This window comes from Mixophyes fleayi, chromosome 6 (genome assembly GCF_038048845.1).
Source record: "Mixophyes fleayi isolate aMixFle1 chromosome 6, aMixFle1.hap1, whole genome shotgun sequence".
NCBI lineage: Eukaryota > Metazoa > Chordata > Amphibia > Anura > Limnodynastidae > Mixophyes > Mixophyes fleayi.
In genome coordinates, this window is record NC_134407.1 from 187,525,109 (window position 1) to 187,534,985 (window position 9,877).

Genomic DNA, 9,877 nt, shown 5'->3' on the forward strand with positions numbered 1-9,877 from the left:
AGCAAGGTAGTGAAATCCATGCTTCTGGCAACCGATGAATACTCTGGCAATGTATTGTGTCCCTAATCTTTGAATTTTTTTGTAGGATGGGTGCAGGCCACCTTCATCTCCCAGCATCCTTATTTATTTATATAGCGGCAATGTAATGAAAACCAAGCTCTTCGATACCGATGGATATTCTGGCAATGTATTGTGTACCTAATCTTTGAATTTTTGTAGCATGGGTTCAGGCCACCTTCATCTCAGCATCCTTATTTATTTATATAGCAGCAAGGTAGTGAAAGCCATACTCTTGGCAACCGATGAATAGTCTGGCAATGTATTGTGTGCCTAATCTTTGAAATTTTGTAGGATGGGTGCAGGCCACCTTCATCTCTCAGCATCCTCCTTTATATATATAGCAGAAGCAAATTAGGTAGCTTTTTACAATTGGGTATCTACTTATCTAAATATCTACTGATGCCTCTATCCATCGAATGATATTGGATTGTTACTGCCTCTTCACTCTCCATATTGTCTTAAGTTTAAAATTTAGTGTGTGTGTAGTGTTTCAACATTTTTATTTATTGCACCTTACACTAAATTGTTTTTGTTGTTCAATTTATCCAATAGAATTGCTTCAGTTGGTGGCATGGCAGATGACATTTTTTGCAGCTGCTGCAATGTTCTTCATGTGGTCACTGAATGTTGAAAATGCACAGAAAAACCCCTCACACACAAACTCCCTTTTTTAAATATAGATTTCACTGAATGACCCTTTCAAAATGGACAAGCATTAAAAAATAGAAAAATATAGAATATTATATATAGCGTTTTTTTGGGGTGTGCAGACCCTCACAAACACCCTTTTTAAAATATATATTTCATTGAATGACCCTTCCAAAATGGACAAGTATTGAAAAATAGAAAATATAGAACATGTAGTGGGTTTTTTGGGTTGTGCAGCAGCGTGTTGATCCTCACAAACAGCCTTTTTAAATATAGATTTCACTGAATGACCCTTTCAAAATAGACAAGTATTGACAAATAGAAAAGATTATAATATAATAATTTATAGCCTTTTTTGGGGGTGTAAACTTTAATATTGACACAAATGAACCACTTGTAAATCCCACAATGTTCTGTAATTGTCCGTAGCTTCTATCGTTAGATTTCACATGCATGGACCTCGCAGCTGTTTATCCCGTTCCATATATGTATAAAGAAAGACACAATCAGCTTTCATATTGATAAAAAGGAAATAGTGCAATCCATTACTTACATATAAGTTGGTAGATTCCAATTCCGCCCAATATTGCACAACGAGAACCACCACAATGTGTGTCCAAACTTGACACCTTCCAAGTTGCTTGCAGTAACGAGGTACCCCAAATTCTATTGCAGTATGAAGCCGGGTGAACTCCTCACTGTTTACCCTCCTTCCGCCTCATAAACCAGCAGACAGATAAAAGTTGATAGATTCCAATTTCGCTCAATGCCACCTAACGGGGACCACCAAAATGTGTGCCGGTCTTAACAACCTCCGAAGTTGCCTGCAATAGCGCGGTATCCCAAATGCTATTGCAGTGTGGAACCGAGTGGTCTCCTCACTATTCACCCTCCTTCCGGCTCACAGATCGAGCAGACAAGTCTTGAATAAAATAACTTTATTCTACATAGTAGTAATGACAGCTTGCACGCTGTCGTCAAAATAAAAAGACTGTTTTAGATGTCAAATTACAAAGTATCAATGGTAGCGGACCTCTACGCATTTCGTTCTATATAAAGAACTTTTTCAAGAGTAGTTGGAGGTATGCTTTATATACACATTCATCTCATTAGTAACCTATGGTTTTAGGAAGGTGGGATCTCCTACTGTAGCTGCACGCCTATTGGTTATCTATTTAGATAGAGTTAGTGCGCAGAGGTCGTTGTTTTGTATATTCTTTTTTGGGGGTGTGCAACTGCTGCTGAATATCACACACAAACACTCAGTTTTTTTCCTTAAATTATTTCAGTTGTCACTGCCTGCCCCACACGAGATTACTTTCACTGGAAAAACTTTCAATTTTAAAAGAAAGAAACCGGTTTGTTATTCTTGATTCTGAGCTAATAGTCAAAAGCACACTGTTCTTCTCAAATAAATAAATAAATATACTAGTTAGTTCAGAATGATATCTATCTAACTCCATCTGTATATACTGTCTAGTACTATTATATATATGCAATGCAATGCATTAACAACAACCAGTAGCCACTAGTATGTGTACTTAAGATTGACAATAAAAGCAATTAATCAGCAAACTATTGTAGCTGACTATTTTCTACAGGACTGCTTCAATTACATTCTTATGTCCCTCGTTCACCCTGAGTGCTATTTTCTGAGCAGACCACCGCATCTAACCTCCTCCCTATACGCCGTCTGTTCTAAAATGCCACCTGAGAAAACGAGGGAAGACTATATATACAAAAGATGGCGTTCCAAAACTCGCCAAAGTTTTGCAAAAAAAATTCCCTGAAATGATATTTCGCCTTGTTTTGAGATCCAAGTTTGGCAGGAGAAACTTTCACTCAGATCTCCACGTCGGGCATCACATAATCTGAACTGCTCATCTCTAGTTAACAGCATATCCTTTAAGTCCTGAAAGTTGCGAGGTGTGGTCTCCATGACTTGGACTTGATTTTCCAGCACATCATACAGATGCTGGATCAGATTGAGATTTGGGGTATTTGGAGGTCAACACCTTGAACTCTTTGTCATGTTCCTCACAATGCCCCCTGCCACCTTGCAGTGTGGCAGGGGGCATTATCCTGCTGAAAGTGGTCACTGCTATAAGGGAATAACGTTGCCATGAAGGGTGTACATGGTTTGCACCAGTGTTCAGGTAGGTAGTACGTGTCAAAGTAACATCCACATGAGTACTGGCGCTCATGTGCCTATTGTAGGCACTTTCCGCTATGACGGGTCAGCATGGGCACTCTGAATGGTATGTGGCTATGCAACCCCGTACACAGCAAATTGCGATGCATTGTGTATTCTGATACCTTTCTATCATAGGCAGTATTCATTTTTTCAGCAATTTGTGCTACAGTAGCTCTTCTATATCTGTGTGTGTGTGTGTGTGTGTGTGTGTGTGTGTGTGTGTGTGTGTGTGTGTGTGTGTCAGGATATTGAGGTATTACCGTAACATTAGATTAACATGTCCTAAAAGCCAGTTACACCTCTGGGAAGAGCTACAGAAGTCGTAGGTACAAATTTCCCCTGAATACCTTCAAAAAACTGACAGCTGGAATGCTAAATATCTGCAAAGCAGTGATTGCTGCCAATGAAAGATTCTTTGATGAATGTAATCTCTGATGAATACAGCAGGTATCTGAAAGAAAGATAATAAGTTATGACATTATCAATAAAAAAAAGCGTAATATACCAGCGCTTTATAAAGAATAATAATAATTTGCCTGCAGTTTACCTGTTCTGAAAAATAAGATTGCAATAAGGTAACAGGTTAATTTCTTCCTGTGTAGTGTAAGAAAATTAGAAGTCAAACTTTTTCTATAGCTTTCAGGTATCAGATCACTTCTGTGTTGTGGGACTCAATCTGCAAGGTGTTTGGCTTTTCTCTTACATCCGCCTCCACCATATAGGCTATTACTGCTACAATACCCAGGAGACAGAAGCCAGGAAGAAAACCAAGAGCAAGACATGGTCTGTGATATCTCTATGAAGACAGTAGATAGAATAGAAATCATTACATAACTGACAGGACCTATGGCAAGACACCTGGGAATAGGAACCTGTGTCATACAAAAAGGTACATATACAACGTTACAAACTGACAGGCGATGCAGAGTTCCATCCCTGATTGAGCACCTGATTTGTCTTTTACCTTTTTAACAAATATATTAATGGTTGACCTGGTGATCAAACACAGGTATTCCACATAGTCAGTAAAAACAAGTAGGTCAGGTGTTTTGGAAGGAATACCCTTAAAAAACTTGTGTTGCTGGGAACAAAACACAAAGTACAGACATTATACCCTATATATCTCCACAGGACAAACATAATAGGACATATACATAAATGGTTAATTAAGACATGTACATAACACCTCTAACTACTACACAGATATCAGAACATGCCCTCTTCCTCTCCATGCACACTCCCTCCCATTCCCTGCGATCGACCAATGACTGTCTCCTCTCCTCCATTCTGATCACCCCATCCCGTTCCACAATCCAAGATTTCTCCTGTGCTGCCCCCTCCACTGGAACGACCTCCCACGCTTTATCTGACTGTCCCCTAATTTGTGTTCCTTCAAATGGACACTTAAAACTCACCTGTTCCTCAAAGCCTCCCATCCATCCACATAGTCGTTCTCATCACCTCTCTCTTCCCTGCCCATTTACTCGTTCCTCGTGCACTAGATCCCCTCCACCGACTCACCTTACGAACAGGACCCCCTTCCCTCCTGCCTCTATACCTATCTTCTGCTCCAACTTCACTGTAATAGCTTTGCCTGGAGCTTTTGGAGTCTTGGTATTATTTGTTTACTGTTGTGTACTGTTTTACCCTGTATGGTCCACTGTTTATATTCTGTATGGCACTAGGGAAATCTTGTGGCGCCTTATAAAGGATAAAAATAATAATAATAATAATAATAATAATAATACCCACTGTACTCCCTCCTAGTCAATTTGCTGGAGGCTGCATGTTTAATTGGCAAGATTACTTTGCCCAGCCCTTGAAGAAGAAACCCTATGGGAAGGAAAGTTTGAGAAATTTAAGGTATTGATGGGCCTCTGAATTTCAAGATCCCACTGTTCCCTAAGGACCATGCAACCCAACATAAAAGCGGAGATGGATCAGCTATGTCTCATGAGTCATGAACCTCTACCAAAAATAACAGAAAAAGTATGCGTCAGTAGTGAGAGGTCCCTGGTAGAGAGCTAGGATCCACTGGATGGTTTAGGAGTAGCTAAAAGATGAAAAAATACATTTAAAACTGTTAAAGAAATTACAACCAAAACAAAGTTAAGGGAAAAATATATATTTGTAACACGACTTTAGCACAGTCAGAGCTCCTATCTAAGATGAAATTAATAGATTACAAGCAGAGCTGGAAACTAAAGAGCAATTGGTAGATTACAAAAATTGTAGAGTTGTTTCAGAATTACAACAGCATAAAGGAGGCCAAGACTTAAGATTGAGTGCAAAAATGTCATAATCAGCAATTTCTACCACACCTGGTGATGAAGCTGAGAAAGGAAATACACACAAAACGATAACATAAAACACACACACAAAAAATATATGTTAGATATATATAGTGATACAATAGTATTAGAAACAAACAGTTTCACATGGTTGTCCATCTACAAAATTACAGAAGGGACAAAAGTAAGGCACAGAGCAAAATAGAATACCGTCCAGAGGTTACCAGATGAGTCAAACAAAGATGTAGAGGATATCTCCTCCAATTAGCTGCTAAGAAACCAAGGCCAGAATGTACAAGGAAGTCCGGCACACAGAGGTATATGGGCCTACAACCAGAGAGTAGCTTCCAAGTGATCAATCACAGGGATAGTCTCGGAGTCCAGCAAGCGCCACCCCAGACGGTAGAAAAATTAATGTAGAGGTCAGACGAGGATGTCACAGCATCAAACTACAATCCAAACATCAGTCCTCAGCCTCCAAAGGGTGAGAGTAGGGAGATGGTATGAAATATAAGGGTACCCTGCCAATGCATCCAGGGAATGTCTGTGAGAAATGTCAGGAGCAATTAAATGTAGAATGCACAGGTTGTAGGAAAATATAAAGGAATCTGTGTTCCCAAAAAGACCGTCACAAATGAGTGTGGAAAGCAAGCCAAATCTGTCCAAATAGCTTGCTAAGGGCATGCACAATGCAGGAAAGTATTCATTTGTTCAAGAACTGCCACGGCCTAACTGACCCCTCCTGAATTCCTAATCCGACTGATAAAACATATACATGTCACTCCCGGGTTCCACCAGACATTCTCTTGAATTGATTATCTATTGACCTCTAACCAGTTTATTCTGAGAGTTAGTTTCCCCAAAAGTGAGAGCGTTTTGATTTCAGATCACGCTCCTCTATCAATCTCCCTACATTCTGTTCGTAGGTACTACAGATTCTCATCCTGCCTGGGTCAGTCCAATGATTACACTGAATACCATAACCATGAATTGTTAGAATACGTGGATGATAAATTGGGATGAGTCAGTGTTGTTTTGGGAAGCCTCTAAGACAGTGTTACCAGGTCATATGGCTGCCTTACTTGCCAAGGGAAAAAGCAATTACCAAGCCAAATATGACCACCTCCATCAGGCTGTGCAGGCTGCTTTTGAGGCATAGACCTGCTGCCTGTCAGCCTTTAATTTACAACTTTATATTAAAAAAAGACAACTCCTTGAGAGCCTCCTGGCCTCTACTACGCAGTCTAAAGTGGACTATTCTAAAAATCGGTTTTATAGGTGGGGTAATAAGGCAGGTAAGGATGTAGCGAACATGACCAGCATTCACTGCAAAAGATCAACATGTTTTAACGATTAAAAACCCTACCTCAGGCACCAAACATGTTAAAACCTCTGACATTGTCTCTCAATTTCATTCATTTTATGAATCTCTTAACTCAGCTGACCCGGAAAAACCTACCTTACATCATGCACTTCTACAATCTGCTAAACCACCCAACTCACAGGTCCCCAACGTGCTGTTCTAAATTCGTAAATTACTGGAAAGGAAATATATCTAAAAATACATTTGGAAAACAATTTTGGAGCACTCTATTTTACTTATGGTGGTCTACAATGTGTATAGGGGTGTTCACAGTACCCTATCAATAGACAAAATTTACATAAAAGTTACACACGCTGATGGGCGCTACACCTTGTATAAAGTATGAATCTTCCAATTAATTCCCAATGGATAAATAAGCAAATGTATGAAAACATCTCAATATATGTATATATAAAAAACTATATATATATATATATATATATATATATATGTGCCGGAACTCAACTCTTTCTGCCCCCCCTCATTTTTGTGTAGCCCTCTCTTTCTGCCCCCCTCGTTTTTCTGTAGTTCTCTCTTTCTGCCCCCCTTGTTTTTCTGTAGCTCTCACTTTCTGCTCCCCTCATTTTTCTGTAGTCCACTCTTCCTGCTCCCCGCTTTCTGTAGTCTGTGCTTACCTTCTATGCTTCTCTGCTTAATCGTGGCTTAATCTTAAAAGAGGAAAAAAAATAACATGTTAAAAAGGTAATTAAACCTTGAAAACCCATGAAAAAAAAAGTGCTGGAACGCCGTCCTGAGCGTTCTATGACAAATAAGCCCTGTGTATATATATATATATATATATATATATATATATATATATATATAGTCCAGAACATTATGATAAACAGTTGTAACATCCATATAAATCTTATTCTTCTTGTGACTTGTAGTTTCCTTGTGGAAAAGTGATATCCTCCCACAGTTTCACGTATTCCAAATATGTAACATTAAAAGAAAAAACATATATATAGTGTAATATATACAATAAATGGCAACACAAATATACCTATATATATAATTTAGGAATAAATCATGTCAGTGGCATATAAAATGATGTGACACTGCACCCCCTTTGTGAGTGCACTTGCTTTCAAAATAAAATCAGAAACACATCTATCACCACTTGTGGTAAAATGTCTTCGGGGGGAAACCCCCTTAGGTGAATCTACTTACTCAATTACAAATAAAATGGGTCATTCAAAAAGCATAATTCTCCATTCACATACAGGATTCCAGATGGGCCAAATATCTCATCATCATCATTTATTTATATAGCGCCACCGATTCCGCAGCGCTGTACAGAGAACTCATTCACATCAGTCCCTGCCCCATTGGAGTTTACAGTCTAAATTCCCTAACATACAGAGAGAGAGAGAGAAACTAGGGTCAGTTTTGTTAGCAGCCAATTAACTTACTAGTATGTTTTTGGAGTGTGGGAGGAAACCGGAGCACCTGGAGGAAACCCACGCAAACATGGGGAGAACATACAAACTCCGCACAGATAAGGCCATGGTCGGGAATTGAACTCAGGACCCCAGCGCTGTGAGGCAGAAGTGCCATATTGCTTATGACCTCTAAAAATTTTAATATATGAAAAACAACTTCAGAACATGACAGAGGTCCTCACGATCCTGGACTGGTAATATGGAGTTGCATCAGGAAAGCCAGGAGGGCGGGTACCTGTACAGGTGAGTGGGGTACATACAGTTCAAGGGCAAAACCGTGGAGGCAGATAGGTTCCAAAGACAAGAGTGTTGCCAAGTAGGCCGGTGTGAAGAGTGCTAAAGATAAAGGTGGTCAGAGAGTGAGGAGTGACAGCATGTATTCTTACAGTGCCAGCAGTCACTTGGGAGGTGCTGTTAGCAGTAAGGCAGGCTGGAGGAGGTTGTCCATGCACCAGCAGGCGGGAAATGCCAACAGGGAGGCGAATGCACAAGTGAAAGTTAGTTTGAATAGCTCTTGCAACATATAGTGATGGCTGAGAGTATCAGTATAGGCACAGGCGGTAGTAAGGAACAGCTACGAGGAGGTGGCAAGAGTCTTCCATGTCCTTATATTGTATAGGCAATGCAAGCTAATCTCATTGAATAGTTCAGGCCAACAAAGTTATGGAGAAAAGATTAGTTGCTGAGATTTTTCCCCTTGCAGGGCAAGTTGTAGGGCTGCGCCACTGGGGAATCTGTGCTGGGGTTGGGCAGCTGGTGAAGTAAGATGTTAAACAGGCTGTGGCCAGGAGATGTAGCAGCCAGCCGGCCATGATACGGGTCATTCAGGAGGTGCAGTGTGTACCAGGTACTCACCACCATCAAGATGGGTGACAGAGACTTCAGCGAAAACAAGCTGGCTGGAGTCAGTAGTATAGGTCTGGTGAGTCACGGAGCTGGAGCTTTGCACATCTTGTTATATTGCCAGTCATGCCACTCCTCAAAAGGGTTAGTTTTCAATGACAATAGCGTAAATTGTCTCCTTGAAATCAAACCTAGTTAATGTCTTCTGTTGTATTGATGGGTGGTTTGAAAATTAGACTTGGCAATGTCTATGGTTCTCAATCTTTTGTAACAAGAGAGGACTTCTTGATGTATCTCCTTGCTTTTCTGCAGATCTCCCTAAAGGGTTGGGGTGCTCATTCAGAACCGGATTGATTGAAGAGATTTATTTCACTTATATAGAATGTTGGTAGTAAGCTAAGGATTCATAGCAACCAAGCTCCCTTAGAGATACAACCCAAGTATTACCAGTAGAGATCTAGAGCATAATTGAATAGTGCAGTGATTACACTCTTGTAACCTGTGATGTTAAGTAAAGCTCTATACAGCAGCATTAACCTTGAACCACACTGCAAATATAAAAAACTTTTCCTTCAGAACGAGTTATTATTACCGAGCTTCCAGATTGACTACCTAGATAATAGTATCAACTTCATTTTAAACCACAATTAATTTTGATTCAATAGGCAGTTGTTCACATGGGACTACAATAGGAACACAGTTACGCAAATCTGTTTCATTTCAACATTTGGGATAACAACTCCTACAGCATATTTTTTATTTGGAGAGGGATGCAACAAAATTTACATACTTCATAAATGACATCAATCAGAATAAGCATGGAATTCCCGCTCACTAGAGTCAGGAACGAGCTATATACTTTTAAAACTATGTTGAAATTAATTCAGCAAACCACTGAAATGTTTTAAAACAGTTACTTGCAAGAAGTTCATCCCAACAAACATACCTATCAATTGAACTAACTTAAAAGGTGTACAGTTTAAAAGAATACAAAGTAATTGCTTGAACAAAATTACATTACTTGAATCACTTG

The 9,877-nt window shown here is 39.6% G+C and overlaps 1 long non-coding RNA gene across 1 annotated transcript; it reads right to left on the bottom strand.

The window, feature by feature from the left end:
• Positions 1-1,631: 1,631 nt before the first annotated feature.
• Positions 1,632-4,857, bottom strand: LOC142160513 (uncharacterized). Its single transcript, XR_012693252.1, has 2 exons — positions 3,450-4,857; positions 1,632-3,353 (listed from the first exon to the last, which is right to left on the bottom strand). It is a non-coding gene; the product is annotated as an uncharacterized LOC142160513 (long non-coding RNA).
• Between the last annotated feature and the right edge of the window lie 5,020 nt (positions 4,858-9,877).